Source organism: Suricata suricatta, chromosome 7 (assembly GCF_006229205.1).
Source record: "Suricata suricatta isolate VVHF042 chromosome 7, meerkat_22Aug2017_6uvM2_HiC, whole genome shotgun sequence".
NCBI classification, from domain to species: Eukaryota; Metazoa; Chordata; class Mammalia; order Carnivora; family Herpestidae; genus Suricata; species Suricata suricatta.
The window spans coordinates 127,777,635-127,798,150 of NC_043706.1; the positions used below are offsets into that span (position 1 = coordinate 127,777,635).

The 20,516-nt window shown below is 38.5% G+C and overlaps 1 pseudogene; it reads left to right on the plus strand.

Moving 5' to 3' along the window:
• The first annotated feature begins 2,759 nt into the window (after window positions 1-2,759).
• Window positions 2,760-3,282, plus strand: LOC115295710 (annotated as a pseudogene).
• The last annotated feature ends 17,234 nt before the right edge of the window (window positions 3,283-20,516 follow it).

Consider the following 20,516-nt stretch of genomic DNA (forward strand, 5'->3'; position numbering starts at 1 on the left):
TTAAACTTTCTGTCATTGAGTAAATGTTCTTAGAGACCTTTAAAAAAAAAATCTATGTTTCTCAGGGAGATTTCATTGTTAGTCACCTAGTGCGACTTCAGCAAGCCAACATGACCCCCTAGTTCTCTATGCCCCCCAAGTGAGAGGCTGGGACTAGATGTCCGTCATTTTGTTCCTTTGTAAACTCCGAAAAGTTGTTTCCTGTAGAAAGAGGATGGGGTTGACCCAGAGCAGTTTTGGAGGCAACCAAGCTTTTCTGTTTTGTCAAGTGCACTGTTGGTTCCTGGCCATTTTGTTTTTCCTAACACATCTTCTGGTGATGAAAATAGTCTTCTGTGAGAGAAAAGAAAGGGTGGTGGGAGAGAAGGTAAAGAGGGAGGGACAAGGAGAACAAGAAGAAGAACAGAAGGGAAAGGGATCAAAGGAGAAACAGAGGAGAATGGAAAGAAGGGAAGAAGTAGTAGCCAGCAATAATTGCAAGGAGTGTAGATGTCACAGACACACAGATGAAAATTATACGTATAATTTGGTGCCTATGTCTACCCTCTCTGGAAGCAGATTGAGTTCCTAGGACTGCTTCCTGGAACTCTATATATTTATTTGGAGGGGAAAATATTTTTATTTCTATATTATACATATTTATAGTTTATTAAATATAACTTTATATGTTTTATAATTTATTATGTTATATATTTTATTTATCAATATATAATATATACAACTGAGTCAAAGTAAAACATAAGCCTTGAATCAATGGTTACCAGGCTTTTCATGGTTTGTGAACTGTCTCTCTAGACGCTTGTAGGATAAGGTACTTTATGGATGTGTATTATCTCCATTGATGTTCCTTTATTTACTGTCCAGTTTTATTTGTAAATTTAAATTTCACAAATGGCATGAAAACTCTGCTAAGATTTTTCTTCATACCTATTTGTCTTTCTTAATGGAGAAACCCAGGGGGGCTTCCTGGAGGCCACCCTGCAGGATTGTCCTGTGTGTGAGAGCCCATGCGGACCTTGAAGAATACATCTTAGCTTCAGCCTGTTTGCTGTTTCTCTAGAGACTTAAAAAGACACTAAGTTCACATCATTCTTTGTTGCAAGATGTAAAGAAGCAGCTTCTAATCTACATGCTTTTCCTGGCACGGTAGATACCCTCTTCAGAAATGGTTAGGAGAATGAAAGATTGTGTGGATAGGAAGGTCTGCTAATCTCAACAAATATACCCCTTACTGCTCGTGCTGCAGAGGAGAACCACAGCGCTGTTCTTTCTGACTCCCATATACTGAAAACTGGTTCTGAAGGAAAATTCACTCTTCAATGTCAAGTGAATTGGAATGGATTCCTCAAATGGTCTGACAGTTCTTATCCCCTACTGTCTGATGACCTTGGTTATTGAGACCACTTTACCATGTGTTTCAAGAATCAAAGTGCTGATAGAACAGCATGGAACCCCCTGTTTCAGGGAGGGGACTCTTCCTAGCATTACTAGACACCTGCAGTCCTACCCAAGCATCTTCTAGACACGTGGGCATTGGTTATTTGACCTAATTCCCCAAGGACTCATCAGAGCTGTAAGATACAGGAAAACATTTTGGATACCACACAGACTCTAGTGGCTGCATGTGATCTTTCTACAGCCAGCATTAAAAGCCAGAAAGAGCCTCCCATAAATGTATGCCCATATGGATATAAAAGTGTTTCTTTTCTATTCTTACTATCTTTTTCCTCCCTTAGCAGCTGCTGTTATTTGCTGTTGAAGGTTTATATCCAAGTCTACATGTTCAATAAGAATTTGAGGCTTGGGGTTGTATACTGACCTTTAATTAGTCTTATTATTTAGTCCAGGTGTGGATTTTTTCCCCCTTGGTAGTCTATATACTGGAATATTATCTGTGTAATGTGCTAGAAAAAAGGAAGGATAGCAGTGTTGTTAGAACTTTATGAAGGAAGGAGCTTAAATCACCTACAAATTTAGGGCCAGGTTTCAGCATACCATGTCAAGACATTGCCTCTAAATTTTCATTGTTGTTTCAAGACTTAGCCAGACAACTTTATTCGCTTTAATGAATGTAACTTCCTATTTACCAATGTGGAAGATTCAGGCTTTGATTGTATGAAATGCTGCATTGATTATGCAGAACCCCAGTCAAAGCCATGATTTTTGTCTACCCATTTTATGACATTTATTTGTCTAGCCATTTATGTCCTTACTGCAGTGAATTATAGCATTCGTTACCAAATTGCTTTACTCAGTTATCACCATTCAAAAACTATGTATCCAAAAGAGTTTAGAAGGAAGAGAAGTATAGTAACGATATGAAGGAAGTTGACTGTTTTAAACTAAGCATCATGTCTCTTGATTAAAATACACCTGCGGATCCCTGTTCCCTCCCCAACCGCCTCTGAGCCCGGTCATGAAAACTTAGCCAGTTATATCTCCTTTTTATGTAGAGAAACTCAAATATTATGGAGTGAACTCAGGTTTCCTCTGCCACTTGTATTCTCCATATTCTCAGACAAAAGCAAAATAGTTAAATATGTTTTTGAATTACAATACAGGAAAAATTTGAGGATAACAGTGATTAGCCATAAGACTAACAATTTGCCCAACAATTATGTCTGGGCAAAGAAAGGGGAACTCCAGGGTGCAGCACGAGGGGTAGTAGTGTGGTCTGGTGGCCTGGGTGAGCAGGAAGGTCCAACTTGGCCTGTGTGACTGGCGGTATCAGTGGGGACTCTGTCTAGAGAGGATTCAAGATGACCAACGAGGAAGCTCTTCCCAGAAAGATTTGAGTGAAGCGCAATTCAAAGTTACAGCACAAGATGAGCCCAAGCTCTGGAGGGCAAGCACACAGACCTCAATTCTAGTGCGGCAACTGGGTTAAGGGAGTCTGAAGAAAAACTAAAGGAACAACAAGAGTCTGCTCACAGGGAAGACATCCTTGTAATGGGACTGGCAGCCAAGGAGCAAGACGTGGAGTGTACCACTCGAATCCAGTAACTCAGGCACGTGCAGTGGCACAGTGCTGCCCAACTGGTACCAACAATGGTAGACCCAGTGATCAGCTTGTTTTTCCTAATGATGAAAGGTGATCTGGAAAAGACTAAAGGCAAACTGGAGTAAGTCCAAAATGAACTGAGTGCCTGGAAGTTTCCTCCTGAAAGGTAAACAAATTATACTCCCCAGTCAAGACCTGCCTGACTGTCCCACTGTGAGAAAGCTGTAGTTTCTACACCCTGACTCAGACTTTTTGAGAGAAAAAAAAGTCACATTTTTATATTATCCATCTTGTAATGATTAACATAAAACTTATCAGATGAACCTTGTGTTTCAGTGTTTTTCTCTTCCCCCTCCCCTTGCTTCAGAGACCTGATGGTGTCAGACTATTTCTAAGAAATGCCTCCCTCCAAAAAATCCCCCTTCTAGAACATGTGGACACTTGAGCAATGTTTCAGTTTGAAGAAAATAGAGAGAGAAACAGAAGCCTTAAGTCTGTGGCACACCGTCTTCAGACAGTTTGCAGGAATGAAAACCTGGAGATTAAAAATCATGAATTGAAAAAAAATCATGAACCAAACATGTAAAATTCCAGTAAAATGTGAAAAATGGAATATGCATCACTCTTAACCTTGAGCATAGTGACCTAGAGTGTCTCAGTTTTTCCCATAAGACTATGGATTTCGTGATTGTTGGTAAACTATTGGGTCAAAACTCAAGTGAGGTGAATTTTGCCTTTAAAAAGTTTATTTGCTAAAAACCGATTTAATGGTCATGAGGGAATCAAATAGTAGATGTCAGTATAAGCAGTTCATATATTTAACTCTTTAGTTTGGAGCTCTATATTACTCGATTGAGCCTTAAATCAATGTGGGTTTAATCAATGGTTTGTTCTTTGAATGGTTGTTAATTCAGTAGATAATCTTATTGAAGACTACAAACAGAAAGGTGTTATATCAAACTTCAGGTTGGAACCATTTGAGGCATTATAAACATTCATTTCACTACTAGATTATATAAGGATAATGGCTGTATTGAGACTCACTGCATTTTTTCAGTACTGAAATTAATCCCCATTGCATTCAACAGGCACACGTTGAAAGAGGGTGATGGTCATGAAAGAGGGCACTTGTAGGGAAGAGCACTGGGTGTTATATGGAAACCAACTTGACAATAAACTATAAAAAATAAATAATTAATTAATTAAAAAATAAAAAAGGAAATAAAGAGCATCATCCTTGATGTTAATGGGGGAATGTGTTTCCTTGAAAATAATTATGTCTTGAATATAACTTCAAACACATTCTCTGACTTAAAAAATATTTTAAGAATTCCTCCCCCCTTTTAAATTAAATGCAGTGATTGGTACTAAGATTAGATCATTCATATTTTTGTGAATAGAGTAGCTACCACTTGGAAAACATGATGGTTCTGAGTGTAATTTGACAGGAAGACAACAGCCAAGATTACCAGCTCAATGCCTTTTGTACATCATAGTTATTTAAATTGTATCCACCTGTTAAGCTATATGTAAGCTTTATATGTTCTATAGCTATATAAATAGCATCTATTACTGTACGCTACTAATGACCACATTTCTCATTCACTAAGCATATGGCCTCGGTGGCTTTTTGTTCTCACTGTTTAAATGAGGTACTTGGGTTAGATGATCTCTGAGGCTCATTTCAACCCTAAAATTTTATGATGTTGTGTTCCATGAGATAAGTTGGCCATCTTGTCTTTTATATGAGCCCACCTGCTAACTCAGATGTAACCACTCCCTCATTCCCAACAGGAAAAGTTGGAAATAGTATATAGGCAGATCAGCTTTTATAAATGTAGCAAAATGAAGACAATAAGAGGGAATCAACTCCCATTTCAGCAGAAGAGAATGACATTTAAAAGACACTCCTACCTTAAAGAGATTTGAGTCATTTTCAAATGACTCATTTTACATCATTTGTTGTATCATGAAATGCTACGTGCCAGCTAATTTAAAAATGGTTCAAGATGAAGTTTCATCTAGTTTGGTCTAGAACATAAGACTCTATATTATAATATAAAACTAGGTCTGACCCAGGCAGTCTTGTGGAATGTAATGATTCCAATGAAATAATGCCATAAAATATTTAGGAAACTGTTCTTAACACTTATATTAATACAAATACTCTGCTGGCTCATCCATTTGAACATTTTTTTTTTGTTGTTGCTTATTTATTTTAAGAGAGAAAGCATGCAAGTGTGAGTGTCTGTGTGAGTAGGGGAGGGGCAGAATGAGAAAGGGACAGAGAATCCGAGGCAGGCTCCACACTGTCAGCGCAGAGCCAGACATGGGGCTCAGTCCCACAGATTGTGAGATCATGACCTGAACTGAAATCAAGGGTCAGATGCTTACCTGAGCCACCCAGGAGCCCTATTCGGACATTCTAAGAGATACTCAGCATCAGCATCTGTAAATGGATAAACTCGGGTTCTAATGGTAAGGAGGATAGCTAACCTAAGAACATCCCAGGCACTATTCTGAGGTCCTGAAAGTGGTTCAAAACTAGGTACTATTCTTCTTCCCATGAAAAGGAAGGGAACCAATAGAGAAGTGTACGTGATAAAGGGGAAGAAGGCTCTGCCCTCCACCATCATTACAGGAGAGTCTTTTGTTAGGGACAGAACTTTACTTCATTCATTCATTCATTTATAACACTGACTGGTGGAACTGCCTCCTGATTCCCCACCGGTTACTACCTAGAACGACTCCCCATTCTAGTACCTGATCCTCCCAGGAAATCAAGCCGCACAAACCCAAAGCCTGCTACAAGTCACCTTTCCCCCAGCCCAGACAGTCTGTGGCGTCCTCATGTGTATTTTGCATAATTACCCTTTGCAGTTTCCTAGCCAAAGATCTCATCTGAAGTTAAAAGAAGAAACTCATTTTCTCCTTGGATTTCCGTGCTCCTGGGAAACTTCATCTTGAACCATTTTTTAATTAGACAGCCCTATTCCAGGAGTTTCGAAACCCACTTCTTGGTGTGGCTGACTTTATTCAGGACACACAGAGCTTAACACACAGACATCTGCAAGATTGCTGCTGATTCTCTTGACCCATTTAAGCCCTGGTGATTTCTCTGCCACCAGGTCCCTTTCTAAGTGGACGGCCAAGCCCTTCTAAAGGGGAGGTTGGTGTGAGGCCAAGAGTCCACCAGGGATGAGTACCAGACTACCGGTTCACCGTTTATCTGTCACCTAGGGTGGACCTGAGGTTTAGACCCAAAGAAATGCCTTTTCCTACTTCTTTGGATTATTTATAACATCCTTCCTCTCTACCACCCCCAACTTGTTATCCTTTATTTCTGGAACTGAATTAAATAATAGATGCTCTGTCATTGGCATTTCCGTAAGGTTAAGATGAAGTAACCTGTTTAACAAGCATTTCATTAGGGAGAATGAAAAAGGTAGACTGAGAAATTCCAGTAAAAGTTTGTTATATAATTTTAAATGCTTTAAAATAACGTCACAATATCCTTCTTTAAAAAAGATTGGTCTTTTGTGGAAGATGTTATTAGTGAAGTCCTTGAAGCAAGTGGTGGAAAACGGCTTTTTCATTACTTCAAAGGCAGTATTAAAGGACCATGAAATTCAAAGCCCCTGGTTTTATCACAGACATTTTTATGACAGGATTTAAACATTTTTCTACTCGACATTCTTCTAACAACTGTGGTTTTACAGGAAAGAATTGTTATAATTGGCCTGGATCATAGTATGATTATTAAGTGATAGGCATCAATTAAGCTGATATTTAAATTGGAGATATTCATATCAGATAAGAGGAAAGTATGATTATAATTAAATGCGGAAAATGTATAATCTGCTTTGGGAGTACACTTTAAATCGTGTGATTATTTGTTGGAATATAAACTGTCACAAAAATTCTTCTGCCTATTTCCTCTTTGCTCACCGTCACAAAGCATAAATAACATGTTTCATACCTATTTTCCTTAATCTTAATATGATTACAGGGGTGCTTTATGTAGATTATCATGTTGAGGCTATATCATTTAGGAATAAAAAGAAGCAGAGAGAGGGGAAGCGTTGAAAATGATAACCCAAGATCACTCTTGTAAATACGGAGCTGCACTTTCATTCTCCAGAGTTAACCTTTTGGTTCCCAGAATTTTGCCACATGTTGTGATGCCAGCATTAGCACTAATACAGTAATGTCATCATACAATCATGATGTGTTTGCTAAAGATTTACGGATTTAGCCTTTGTGTGAATTCACTACTCGGATTATTGGCCATTTTTTAAAGTTTAGAAATACTGTTAAATAGCAACATCAGTAAGTTTAAAGTGTTATTTGTTTACCTCCTGGAGGCCAGAAAAGCTCAAAATATCAGATTCACAGATTTTAACACTCATATGTTCTTAGACAAACAAAAATACTCAACTAAGACCTGAAAGGGGGGTTTATCACTTTCATACATCCTTTTTTCACTTGTAATCCCTTGAAAATAGGAGTGCTTCATCTACATTGTACGTATTTTCATCTACACCTAAACTATGAGTAAATGCCAATTATTAATTTTCTCTTTATGGAATGTATGTTCTCTGGTCACCTCTTCAGGCATTGACAAGCAGCGGGGCAGCGTCCATTGAGGTTACTCTACTCCAGCTACTGGGGGAGAAGCCAATGGCCTGGGTCTGTCAAGACACAACACACAAACCACAGTTTCTACCCAGAGGGGATTATGCGAACTAACTCTACCCACTGAGAGCGAAACTCCGGATGTCGTTTAATGATAAAGAGAAGAATCTGCCCACTGCCCTTCTAACCCACACGTGATGCTATGAACACTGGGGTACATGTGCCCCTATGCATCAGCACTCCTGTACCCCAGTGTTCATAGCAGCACTGTCAACAACAGCCAAAACCTGGAAAGAGTCTAAGTGTCCATCACCTGATGAATGGATCAAGAAGATGTGGTATATATACACAATGGAGTATTACATGGCAATGAGAAAGAATGACATATGGCTATTTGTAGGAAAGTGGATGGACCTCGACGGTGTCATGCTAAGCAAAATAAGCCAGGCAGAGAAGGACAGAAACCATATGTTTGCACTCATAGGTCTAACAGGAAAACAGGAGAAACCTAATGGAGGACCAGGGGGAGGGGAAGAGGGAAACAGAGTTGGGGAGAAAGATGGACGCAAAACTTGAGAGACTATTGAATGCTGAAAATGAACTGAGGGTGCAAGGGGAAGGGGGAGGGGGGGAAAGAGGTGGTGGTGATGGAGGGGGGCACTTGTGGAGAAGAGCACTGGGTGTTGTATGGAAACCAATTTGACGATAAACTATTTAAAATAAATAAATAAATAAATGAAAATAAACCACACGTGATCTGGAGACAGAAGTGTGCATATTGCCTTTTAGCTGCAGCCACCTTGTGGCCACAAGGGACTCCAGCCTGAGGGTGAGGCTCATCCATTAGGATGAGGGGCAAGAAGAGCTGCGTGACGCAGGGAGTCCTCTGGCTGAACTGCGCCCAACGACCCACCTCTGCTCTCAGTGACCTGAGCCAGTCCCTTCCCTTCATGATTTAAGCCAAACTATAGTGATGTTCTATTATTTGTAACCAAAAGCATCCTACCACATACAGAATTTAGTGCTAGGGACGGTGCCGTACACATCATAGATCCTAAAATATAGAACTAACTGCATCTGGGAAAGCAGAGCAGTGAGGAAAAATCTTATTTTTTCTATGGCTGAAGTTGGTAAATCTTATTATTGAGTCTCTAAATAACTGGTTAAATGATTGCCTCTTGTGCCTGACAGTGGAGTTCGAGTGCTGACCAAAATTGCAATATTCAGTGAGGTAGTAGGGATTTAAAGTCCCTCAGGAGAGAAACAAGATTGGCCTAAAACTAACCAAACTGAAAAAATAAGATTGAAGAAACATAGCTTCTAAAAGAAACCCTCTCTGCAAGTAGATTTCCTTCCTAGACTGGTAAAAGGCTGGTTAAGAGTGACCAGATTTGGGGGCGCCTGGGTGGCTCAGCTGGTTAAGCATCTGACGTCGGCTCAGGTCATGATCTCAAGGTTCATGGATTTGAGTTCCTCATTAGGCTCTGTGCTGACAGCTCAGAGCCTGAGGCTGCTTCAGATTCTGTGTCTCCTCCTCTCTCCGTCCCTCCCCCCTCCCCCCGAAGCTCTGTCTTCTCTCCGTCTCTCTCAAAAGTATATAAATATTGAGAAAAAAAGAATAAAAAGAAACACTGGCCAGATTTTTAAAATCAAATTCTCTGCCCAAGGGTAGGATGCAGGATAAAGGAGCCATCACAGGAGACAAAGCTGATATCTGAGGGAAACCTAATCCTTCACATTCTCCCAGTAACCAGAATTTCCAAATAAACCCCAAACCAAGGGTTAGGCTCTTATTCATACCTGGAGCAATCTCCAGGCTCTCCTAATCTCATAGACAGGCTCCCAAGGTGATACAGGCCCCAAAAGATAATTGTCCCCACTGTCCATCTTTGGCAAAACTCAAAAGACAAAGGATAGGTAAAATAATCCCAGAGACTAGGACTAGGGTCTGCAAGATTGGCCAACTAAATCATTCACTCCTCACACAAGGCAAGGATTGCTCAGTGTTCCTGTCCAGTAGGATATGAAATTTTCTATAAGCCAATAACCACTCTATGCTGCTTCCTATTCTTCTTTTTACAAATGAAATCTGTATTGTAGTTACCACCTTCTCTCCATCATATGCAGGGGATGCGTAAACTTAAGTTTGTTGAGTTATTACTGATCATTAGGAGTTATATAAGAGTTTTTATTTTTACAAAAAAAATTTAAAAAAGGACTTTACCTATAAATCCTCTACTTGAGGTGCTAGTAACTTTATTGTCTCCCTTTAGACTAGTGGTTCTTAACTTTGGTTCCTAGTCAGAACCCCTAGGAACGTCCTGTGGCACCCAGATTATTAAATCAGAAATAGGGCATCAAGTGGCCCAAGATACAGCTCGATGGAGAACCACTTCTTTCATTTAAGGGTGGGGATTTGGGCAACCTAGATCTGGGGAGGAAGGTGTATGGATGCCGGTTTAACAAAAATTGCAGTGGATCTTCTTGCTTGTTCCTCAAGTCCTTTTACTCCTCTTCTTTTGAATAACAGCCACGCTCTTGACCGGCCTCATTCTGGCTTTAGTTAGTCATGGGAACTCACATACCTTGCTACAGACATCGATTCAGGAGAAGACATTTGACCTACTATGTTCTGATTAGAGTAAAGCTCTGGACTTCTATTTTATGGTTGGGAAAGAGAAAATAATGAAGTAAAAGTATTAATATGGATTGTCCCTGGACAAATCAACTTCCAGAGGATACAAGACCTTGAAAAACTGCAGGAAAGGGGTTCTGGAGCCCAGAATATGCTATAGCTGACACCTACCCTACCTCTGAAAAAAAGCCAGTAAATTCCTTTTATTGATTAGTACAGTTGGAATTGGGTTTTCTCTTGCATGTAACTGAAAGCATCCTAACTGATAGACTCTGCAGTGGACATCGTGCTCTGCTAAGAACCTTGGGATTTCTTTTCCATTTTCCCCCCATTGCATTCCCCCCATATGCTCCATTTGCATCCAATGGCCTGTATCTGTGACACTCCTCAGAGGACTATTCTCAGGCTACTGGAGCTGCTTTGCTTATTTGCTCAGAGAGCCAGAAATGCCTTGGATTTACATCCTCCCCAGGGCAGGCCTTAGCCAACCACCCCCAAGAACATGAGCATGAAGCCCAGTTTCCTTGCCTGGAGTTGGACAAACCCTGAGGCATATTTTTTACTTCCTAGCCTGGCTTGGGATCTGCTCCTTGGCTGGGCTTCTTCCGTGCCTCACCCAACGTGTCCGACTCACTTCCCAGTTTCTGGGAGCACTTCCTTAACAGATGACTCGAACACAGATCCTCACTTGGCGTTTTCCTCTGGGGAACCCAAAACTAAGGCACTTACTAATCCCCACTAGTATTGAATTCTATGTGAAGCATACAGCGTGACATTGATAAATGTGACCTACTGACTCAGCAGCCAATCACTATCTGTAAAAATATCATCTCTTATTTTGCATGTTCAATAGCAAAACATATTTAGCAATGAGATACATGGCAGAATCAGATTTTAGAATGAAGTTTAGAGAGGTTATCTAGCTAACCTCTACATTACATATAAAGAAATTAAATTCTAGTGAGGATCTACGACTTATCCCAAGCCTCTTGGCTGCATACTGACAAGACCAGTGCTAAAAATTTGTGTGTTTTTGGTGCCATTGGCAATCTGTTTATTGGCATGCCTAACTGTGGATTCCAAGCATTTTATTTAAATCACATTTTCTCTGTTTAGAGACAAATTTTTTACTCTTGTTCCATACAGGAGGATGTCACAGTAGCTGAATTTTTAAAGCTGAATACTCTCTGTATGAATATGATAAGTATATATTAATGATTCTTAAATATATTAACCATGGAGTTAGTCAATTCCTTGAGCCACAGAAGAAATGAGAACAGGAATAAATCTGACTCAGAAGAAACAGCTCATAGATTGTGTTCTGAATTTATTCTGGGCACATAGTATGTAATGGTCCTAGTGTCAATGGTGAAGAAGAGGCAGACACACCTGAATTAATGAGCAGAGAAAATGGGCCTTATGGGAAAGAAATGGAGTCTGTTATTCTCTCAGCCTTCTTGGATATAGAACTCGGGAAATTGGGGAGCCTTAAGTTTGTCCCTAGGTGATACATCCAGCATCATGAGATCGGTATTTCATATTTTTATCCTGTTTGTGTGTGTGTGTGTGTGTGTGTGTGTGTGTGTGTGTGTGTTTAGGCTTTTGTTACTCTATAGCTAATGAGGTCCAGAAAAAGGTCTGAACTGAGCCATAGGGCATGAAAGAAGGTACTACTGCACTACTGGCCTCTCCTGGGCTAGTGTTTTAAATGAGATGCAGAATTTGACTCCCTGGGAATCAGTAGAAAGATGTCAAGAGTGATGAAAAAGAGATGGTCAAGACACTGGTGAATTTTAGAGATAACAGTTGGGACTATGGTCCTCACAGCCTTTGGTCTTCACAGTGTGGATATTATCCCTCCACTGTCATCTTGGAGGCCTTGGATTGTGTTTTGTTAATAAATGTACTGATTTTCTTACATAGTCCCAGAGGGGTTTTGTTTAAAATAAATATAGATTATGCCTTAGATACCTCAGGAGCTTAGGATATAAGTTTAGAGAGTACTTTATAGTAATCTGAAAGGCTTTGTTAATCAACTTTATGCAGGCTTGGATATGGTTTCTATATTGCCTCCTAGATTATCAGAGAAGATCATCCAAAGCATGTCTTTTAATGGTGAATAACCTGAGGAAACTCTGTTCAAAAAAGAAAGAGAAATATTTATACACATATATGGGTTGTTGAGGATTAAATAGATAAGGGCTTCAAATCAGATCCAAGAAATGTCAGCAATTTTTTTTTTTTTTACCTTTAACACTCTAAAGCTCAGAAACAAGAAGGTAAAATGCACTATTGACGGCATTCTAAAATTCTCCCTACAGTCCTGTCCGTGTACTTTAAGGAGAAAAATAAAGATCAGGAGGAACGGGAAAGGTTTGCCATAAAATTAGGCTTTGTTAAATTACCTCTTATACTCAAGGTGACCTTTTACCTGTTTTCAACCATATCTCATGTAAGTTTCAAAACTACCTCCTGAATCTATTTTACATATGAAGAAAGCTATTATAAAGTGAGGTGAAATAACTTCTACAAGGTAGTAACAATGGGTTTAAACCCATGTTAGTCAAATCTAAAGTTATATGAGAAATGAATTAACAATGCTAATAAATTGCAAAATTCAATAATAAAAGACCTTTTCAAAAAACTTGCATAAAGTTCATCATTATTTGGAAGAAAATAAAATCTAACCTTTGCATTTTGTATCCTTCAAGGTGACGGTGTTATCTTAAAAACAAGCAATATATAGTCACTAGAGCAGGAATATTTGATGGTTTGCCCTAGAATTAATATCAACTGATGGTGGATGTCCATAGGCCAATGAAAGCACATAGTCCTGTGTCAATATGGGCCAAGTTCTGGTATGCATGAAGTAGGTTCCATCCATTTTTAAAAATGTACCTGTGAAAGTTGATGAAAGTAAAATTCTGTATATATATTCCATTTTTCATTGACTCATACTTGAAAACAAGAGTTATATTCAGTCCAACAGCAAATATTTATTGAATGTTTATTAAAAACACAGTTTTCACTAGGTTTTACAAGACAGAGACTAGGGAAGAACAAAAATGATGGGACTAACAGACTGAAGGAAAGATCTGGTGATAATTTGGTGACAGAGAAGTCATTTTAGTCTCTTTGATAACCATTTCCGGTTCTTTCTAATACACATACTCAAGCTTAGCTCATCATCTCCCTTCTTATTCTTCACCCCAAGTCATTTGGATGCTCACTTTCAGAGGCAAGGTATGAGAAAATCAAGATGCCAAGAGTAATTGTTAACATTTATGTAGCTTACTATGTGTGAGGAAATGACCTAAGGTTTTAAGATGCATTAATTGATTAAATCCTAATAAACAACCCTGTGAGTGGCTACTTTTATTATCCCTTATCTATCTGTGAGGAAACCAAGATACTACCATGTTTTATGGTCACACTCTCAGAAGGAATAGGGATATTCTCAATGAGAGAAGAGCCATGAAGCTAGGAGGGGTAAAGATATGGGTAATTTTTTAAATGAAGTTGTGGACAATTGAAAAAATGATATCTATCTTCTCTATAAAATAGGAGGCAATAGGGGGAGGTGGTGGTACAACTGAACATAGATAGAACTAACGTTATTATGGTTTGGCACGCTGATATTAGGTACTTAGATAAAACTTCTCCCTAATGCTAACTATAGCCCATCCAAGAAGATAATATCACTCCTCTTTTATTAAAAAAAAAAAAAAAAAGGCATCTGGAGATTTGAGAAGTTAAGTTGCTTGCCAAAGGCCACACAGTCTGGAAACTCAACGCTGTTTGCCACCAAATCTTGATTCTTTCCCTGTGCCATGTTACTTCTGATTTCTTAAGCTAGTGGGGAGTGAGCTTGGGAAATTAGGAACAGGATGTGTTTGTAATAGTCATGGTGGGAAATGAAATAGCCAGACTGAAATAGGCAGATCTGAGAACTTGAAGTCCCAAACTGTGATATTAAAATGGAGTCTATCTGGGTGATTATTTGATTTGCTATATCAAAGCAGTATATATGATGTGAAGTTTGGAACTGTTAGAGATATGGAGCTAAATGGACTGATCCATAACACTGGTGTACACAAATACTTAGAATACAAAGCAAATCACTTATATATGTCATCTGCCTTGAGGGAGGAACAGAGAATGCCATACTTCATTTATTTTAACTCCAAATTTTCACATCTTAAAGTTAGAATGTATCTTAAAATGAGTGACATTTTTTCACCTACGACTTAGATAGTTGTCCTGACTTGGTTGTGATTGTCTGCACAATCTTGAACTTGTTCATGGGGGTTCAAATGGCCTTCACTTCAGCTGGGTTGTGTTCATTGTGGATACTACAGATAATGATTTGTATATGCCATTTAAAGTATCTTCTAAAAAAGTACCCTATTATTTTGCATATATATATATACATATATATAACAGCCATACACCTAGGAACATGGGTATAGTGTCAGAAGGCATATATGTCAGTGAAGCAAATATTTATGTTAATTAAATAAATATGACCACAAGTCCATACTATTTTGTAAGGCAGCAACTCAAGTACTTTACATAAACTATACCCACAAGTAGATGCAGCTACTTATTTTTGTTACTGAGTACCTGAAAAAGGAATGCAGAGCACAAATCAAGCAATTCACCTAAAGGGCAGAGAAATTGTCAGATTCCTAGGAATAGATGTATTCTAGTTATCTCTTGCCGTATAACAAATCATTCCCCGAACTAAATGGCTTGAAACAACACTGATCATTTTATTATCTCTCATAGTCTCTGTGGGACAGGAATTCTGGAAGGGTTTGCCTGGCTGGTTCTGACTCCAGGTCTGTCGGGCAGTTACAGTTAGAAGGAAACAAGAGCCGGGATAGCAGGAGGCTGAAACACCTGGAGGCTGGGCAGACCTCTTTGTCCCTTCATGTGGTCTCCCAGCCTCTCCCTGGGTCTCTCTATGTGGGCTGCTTCTGCCTTTGAAACTTTTTGATGGCCCTGAGGCAGTTGGATTGTTTACATGGCAGCTGAAGGCTTTCAGAGAGAGTAGTCCAGTGAGCAAGATAGGATCTGAATCACCCTCACAACCTTGCTTCAGAAGTTGTGTGGCGTTGCTTCTGAGGCGTTCTGTTGGCTACAAGCAAGTCAGAAGACTGCCCAGATTCAAGAGGAGGGGAGTAAACTTTACCTTTTGATGGGGGAGCAAAATCCTTAGAAGAGCATGTGGGCTGGGAGACATGGTTGCAGCTGTATTTGAAAAACGCAATCTGTGACAAGATGGAAGAAATGTCAAAGCAACAAGAGGCTGGCATTGCTGATTCGTTTATTGTGGAGGACTTAGCGTTAAAGCATTGGACTTCCACTGGACTTCCAGCGGACTCTGAACGGAGCTATCTAACTTCCTGTGACATGAAGTTCAATCAGGGGGAAAAGATGAAACTATAGTGTTATGTTAATTAAACTGGGGTGGTCTGGAAATAAGTTGTCAATGCTAAAGATAGTAAAGAGGTCAAGACCATGATCACCAGTCACAGGTCTACTATATATAAAGACTCCAGAGGAGCTCATTCGGCAAGTTAAAATAAGAATTCTAAGTGACAAGAGAGGAGTATGGCATACCTTAATTAGCAACATTTTTAGTGCTGCATAAAATAATGGTGTGTCTTACAATTTATGGCATTTTTTTTTGCTTTGATGAAGGACAGTAGTGCCATGACATCAGCATAAATTTCCTCTTCTTAATAGAATCAGATGGCTCAGAGAAGTACTAAGAGGAATTTTTAGACTTTGGGAGATAGAAATAATACCTAAAGATGAAGCAGGACGTCATGGGGTGTGTTTGAAAAACACTCTACCATCGAACCCCATTCCATCTACCATGAGATTTTTCTTTGGTTATACCTGGAGGTCAGGAGGGGTAGGCTGCCAGGGGAGAATTGGTTTATCTCTTTTACCTATTATGGTTTCTTATAAGGTTTCAATTATGAATGGATTTCAGAGTTTAAAAACAAAAGCAAAAATGTAAGCCACTATAATATACACTTTCATACTCAATCTTAGAGTGTGTCCTTAACTAGTTGTCCTCTATTCAATTAATGCCTACTTTATAAGCGTCTTCTAGATGGTAGGTAGTGTGTGAAGCATCAGCTATTCATGGTACACCTTGCTTCGTGGAACTTCTAACTGAGTTGGAATGGACATATGTATTATTTCTTCAGGGCAAACATGTAGGAGCAGAATTGCTGGGTTGTCTGGTAATTGTATGTTTACCTTTTGTTAAAGTAGCTGTACCGTTTTACATTCCCACTAGCACTGCTGAGAGTCTAGTTGTTCCCATCCTCCCCAACACTTGGTATAATTAGTCTTAAAAAACAAAAAGTCTAGCCATTCTATGAATGTATGTTAATATATCATGGGAGTTTTCATTTGTACTCTCTTGATAACAAATGATATTGAGCATCTTTTCATGTGTTTATTAGCCATTCCTGTATCTTCTATTATAAAATGTCTGCTCAAATCTTTTGTCATTTTAGCTGGAGTTTTGCCCTCTTATTATTGAGCTATGAGAGTTTTTAAATAACTTTTTTAAATAACTAATAACTTTTTAAATATATGTATGATGAATTTTCTCTCCTGGGGTTTGCTTTTTCATTTTCTTAATGATGTCTTTCAAAGAGCAAAGTTTTAAATTTTGATTAAGTCTAACATATCAAAGTTTTCTTTTGTGATTCATGCTTTTGTGTCACATCTAAAAAATTGTTGCTTATACCAAGGGTGCAAAAACGTTGTCTTATGTTTTCTTCTAAAGCTTTTGTAGTTTTAGCTTTCATGTATAGATGCGATCTATTTCGAGTTAATTTTTTAATATGATGTGAGATAACAGTTGGGGGTTATTTTTAAGTTTTCTTTTACTTTTCAGCTGTCACTACTTCCTTCTATTACTGATCCCCTATTTTTTATATCTTCTAACATCTTCTGATTTCTCTAGTATTCTGGGAAGCTAGACAATCAAGCTCATTAGAAGACATTATGCACCAGAATCTAAGAGAAACCTATTTTTAAATGTGTGGGGATTGAAGGCAACTATTTGGCCAACACGGCAGCCTGATTTTGCTGGCTTTAAGAGTCTCATATTTTTCAGACGGCACGTAATAGGATCTCTGGAGAAGTGACATGCGAGTTCCTGTACTGTATTATTTCATTTGAGTTCATTTTGTGGTGTATAGTTTGTTAAACTCTAGGCCATCTATTTTACTATTAGTAATTCTATACACTATGTTTGGCGTAATGCCTGTCTCATAAAAAGTACTTGGTAAATTAAATATGTTTTGGTGATTGGAAGCAAAGAGAAATGGCACTGTTTCAGACTTAGTATTTTCTAGAGCAGTAGGCTTGCTTTTTTACTGCTGTGCACTTTTGATCATGCACTCTCCAATGTATGGATATTTGTTTATTTACAAAGTATATGCCTATAACATTGCAGTACTGTCTTTTACTTATAACACTAAAAATAGAAATTGAAAACAGAATGAAATAAAGTAAACTGAAATAAAATGTAATATTTTCATTTTGCACTAAAATCCTATTATGATTTTGCACTTGGAGACACGATATAGGATTCCTAGTTTTTAAATTGGATTCTGAAGTTCAATGCTAGTGGGTGACTTATAATAATGAAATTTAACACATTGGATTGCTGAATAATCAATAGAGGGACCATGTTTGCCAATAATTAGACTATTATATTTAGAACCCATATCAATTAATAAAATTTTTAGGAAAACACAATGAATTATTGACAGTAAAACTATCCTTTAAAAATGTATACTACCATATAATCAGTTTCAACCAACCTTTATCCATTGCTTAAAAAATAAGTATTCTGCATTGTATTAGTCAAAAAGACCACACAGTCATGGAGAGGATTGCCGTGCATTTCCTATGAAAACATTTGGGCACCCCCCCCCATACATCTGTACAATTCTTGTATTTCTAATCATTCATATTCAGCATGTGTCTTCTAAATATGCCAGAGAAAAATAAAATGATTACTTTTCCCTCACATGTTCAGCAGGCTCTCTAAATTAGCCAGCTGGTCTCTTGTCATGGCTGGAAACATATAGTCTCTTTATAAAAAGTGACAGTAAATATGTCCATGGCACCAGTCACTTTATATGCAAGTAGAAATTCCACTGACGCAATGACTTATGATTGGAGAAGAGCAAAAAGTGTGTGAAGGAAGAATTGGTGTGAACAGTACTCCGCAGGCCTTGCAGTGGCTCACAAAGAATAATTCAAGGAAGTGAAATCACCTTGTTTTATGGCAAAACAGGAAGCTCAAGGTCCACATGTTAAGTTTTATTTATTATTATTATTAAAGATTCAGAAGTCACTTAAAAACATGATCTGTTAGGGACGCCTGGGTGGCTCAGTCAGTTGAGCGTCCTACTTCGACTCAGGTCATGATCTCATGGCTTGTGAGTTCGAGTCCCAGTTTGGGCTCTGTGCTGACAGCATAGATCCTGGAGCCTGCTTCAGATTCCATGTCTCTGTATCTCTCTGCCCCTTTCTTGCTCGCTCGCTCTCTCTCTCTCTCTCTCTCTCTCTCTCTCTCTCTCTCAGATAAATAAACATTTTTAAAGGCTTTTAAAAAATGACCTCTTAGAGCAATTCAATGCACCAAGCCTATTTGCAAAATTCACATTGTAAATCATGATTCAGTATGTGATTGTGATCAGCATACACTGTTAGAAATCCATCTCTCTTGATGATATAGTCTTTTCTACATGGTTCCTTTTATGCAATGGAAAATTCCACCTCCACTGTTCTTTTTTTTTCTTTGCTCTATTTTGTTCCTCTATTTTATTTTTGACTCTATTTTAAACTACCTTACACTTTGGCAGGGGGAAGGGGTTATCTTTTGGCCCTGTGTCACCATACTCTGTGATATATAATAGGTGCCAAATACCTTAATGAAACCATCTTTATTTTCACTGAGACTCTGAACTTAGAATCTCTCACAGACCATGAAATAAAAAACTAGTGAATGCCTGAATGATAGAGTTGGAGGGTTCTTTAGAGGTCTTCTATCTTAGTCTTCTTGTTTAAAGATAAGAAACTCATACCCAGAGAAGTCAAGTGACCTGCTCAAGTAACCCAGTGACATCCTAGACTTGCCCTCATTCCAAATCTAGTGCTTCTTCTCTGTCTATGCTTCCTTTGTGATTAAAACCAACTGAGTTGTACAGTTGGCAGTCATCATTTTGATGGTTAAACTATTTGTGACAGTCATCTTTTTCCTTGATAATTCATTCCACCATTATTTTATAATATTGGGCACTTCCTAGGCAGGTGGACTGTTGAAGACACAGCAAGAGACAAAGAAAACAACCCTGCCTTCATAGGGTCAGCATTCCAGTAGAGTGAGACAGATGATAAACATTATAAATGAGCAAAGCATATCACATGCAAATAATGATAAGTGTTATAAAGAAAAATTAGACAGGGAAAAGAATTTGCAATTAATTCATATTATGTGTTTAGGGGGAGAGGATGGCTAAAATCTTAGGCAGTGTAGCCAGAAAAGATATCCACAGAAAAAAAGAGATCAGAGACCTAAGTCGGTAGAGAGCCATGCAATTCACTTCCTGCATGACTGGAAAATCTTGACTTTGTCCATAGGGAAAAAAGCCAAGATTTTCATACATCTCTCCTTCATCCTCTGTAAGTAGTCACTTCAATCAGATGAACATCCTGAAGTCAGAGTTTTTCCTTTACTCAGAACATTTGCAGAAATCAGAAGGGTTTCTTTTATGTTGCACAATTAGGTGTAAGTGTTTTTAGCAACTATAACTCTCCCCATGAAGAATGTAAATAGATTTAGCGGCCATTTGAGAGCAGGACAGCAAAAATGGATTTGTGTCGACAGGGCCAGGGCCTGCTTTTCTACTTATTCTCTGCCCATCAGTTAGGCTTAATCCACAGAGCTCAGACGAAGCCCAGCTTGAGATCTGCACTGCTTGGAAACACTTTATCCTGAGACCTGAAAAGCCGAACAGGAGAAAAGTCATTTGTTTACTCGAAAAAGAAACCGTTTTCTGACAATGGCCATACCCTTGAACATCTTTTGAAATAAAATAATTCTCAGTGAGCTCAGAAAGTTTAATCATTAAATAGCTTTTATTGTAAATAGAGGATAGCTAGCTCTGTGATTGTTCATTTTCTCGTGTTTTGGATGAT